General features: G+C 43.2%; 1 protein-coding gene across 1 annotated transcript in view; it reads left to right on the top strand.

Moving 5' to 3' along the window:
• The first annotated feature begins 1295 nt into the window (after positions 1-1295).
• LOC110331318 (olfactory receptor 2T29-like) overlaps positions 1296-1975 on the top strand; it is a 51782-nt gene continuing 51102 nt past the window's right edge. Inside the window, exons 1-2 of the mRNA XM_021211806.2 lie at positions 1296-1357; positions 1595-1751. The gene's annotated coding sequence lies outside the window, so the exon portion shown is untranslated. The remainder of the gene's footprint in view (positions 1358-1594; positions 1752-1975) is intronic.

Genomic DNA, 1975 nt, shown 5'->3' with positions numbered 1-1975 from the left:
CACACACACACACACACACACACACACACACACACACACACACACACACACCAGACTTCCCTTTATTTGATGGATGATCTCCCTGCCTCGATCTCATGAGTGCTAGCATTGTGGTTGACATCCACCACCACGCCTACCCTTCCTTCTGTATTTTCAAGTATTCCTATGACAATGCATTAGTCTTCCATTTCTTTGTGGTTTAATTTCAACTGTGGTCCATTCTTGAGAGCTTTAATAATGTAAAATAACTACCTTAATCTTATCATATGGAAGAGACAGTGGGTTATCTAAAAATCAAACTGTACATTCCTGGGGGAATGATGTTTCCCATAGAAGCCAGGCAGGTGCCCACTCTGTGCCTACTCATCAGGTATGTAATCATTCTGTTAGTGGTTGTGTGACATGAGGCAGAAGCCTGAGACTCTGAGTTTCTCTTCTATAAAAGAAGAGAGCATTGTGAGTCCCATGGAAGCACCAGGGGACTCAGGGATGCTGCTGGCTTGGGATGCTGCTCTGTCATTGCTCTGCCTTCACAGTTAGTAATACAAAGGGTTAACAATGCACCAAGCTGTTCACAGGACATCAAATGGCACAGCATGGGTAAGGACCACACAGCTCCCAATCCCTTGATTTCTGCAGACACCTCATTCCTGACCTCACTGCTGCCTGGGGACAGTGATGCCAGTGGTCCCCACTTAACAGAGGCTCTGATCTTCCCAGCATACCTCCTGCCCCTCACCTGCCTCCTGACCTCCTCTCAGCGGGCAGAAGGTGTTCATGGCTTCTCATAGCCTGTGGCTTCCTCCCCGGTCTTTGTTCAGTGTTCACAAACATAAACTGAGTCAGCAGGTAAACAGAAGGTGAATGTTGGAAAGCTTGCATTTTAAACATACATCAAGGTGACTCTCATGAATAAGCCTTTGTAAAATGGAAATCTATCTTGTTTCTCCCAATCTCTCAATCTATTTCCTTGCTATAACCTGCCCATCTCCTCCCATAGGTCTCAGATCTGTCTGGCAAGCATATGTTGGGATCAAGAGCATTGAGTATTCTCTGCACCATCAGCAGCTCAGGCATAACATGGTGATTTAAGGACCTCAGTATCAGGTTTGCACTTCTGTTTTTATTTTTAGAATCATGACATGATAGATATGAAATGTTGCTAAGACTTGTGACTGCTGTTCCAACAACCCTTGCCTTGAAACAATTGCTAATGTCTCAGGGGAAAAAAAAAGGATGACATTTACTTCCTAATGCTGAGAGATATCAAATATAATATCTACTAATATGCAAATAAAAAATGTTTAAACTCTCCTGTCTTAAAAAGTACAAATGGAAGAGGCATTTCTGAGGCTGGGTACATTCTGTATGATGCTGTTTCTCACTCTGCTGTGCCTGCAAGCTTAGTTCACATCCATGTGCTATTTTCCCAGCATAGCTGGACACTGACCTTGATTAGTACACTCAAGGTTCATGTGTCCCTGGACTTTCCTCAGCATCTAACACAGAGGCTGCCTGGGAGTGTGGGGTGGAGGGAACAGTGAACGGCTCTCAGGAGCAGCTCAGGGATGTCTGTGTTCCCTCTGTTTCTCAGACTCCATGAGGAAATGGCTGAAGTTCACACAGATGCTGCTGCCACAGCCTGACCTGGCCACCATCAGTGACTCCTAAACCCTCAGTCTGCTGCTGAGGCTTAGAGCAAATGGACAACCTGTGAGGAGATGAACTTGGAGAAGCAGAGAACAGAAAAGGTGGGACTTTCAGTTAACTCTGTCTAACCAATATTAGATGAGAAAACACATTACTTGTACTGTTACATCTATATTTTCATATTAATATGTTTATATGAATGTATATTTAAAAGCATTTATCCATCAAGACAAAGAATTATAGGACAGTTCAAATTCAATTTTAAGTATACTAGATGCATTACTCAACTAAAATCTTGGACCATATTATTTTGAAGCCACATTCT

Source organism: Mus pahari, chromosome 14 (assembly GCF_900095145.1).
Source record: "Mus pahari chromosome 14, PAHARI_EIJ_v1.1, whole genome shotgun sequence".
Taxonomy (NCBI): domain Eukaryota; kingdom Metazoa; phylum Chordata; class Mammalia; order Rodentia; family Muridae; genus Mus; species Mus pahari.
This window is presented reverse-complemented; position numbering and strand designations above follow the sequence as displayed.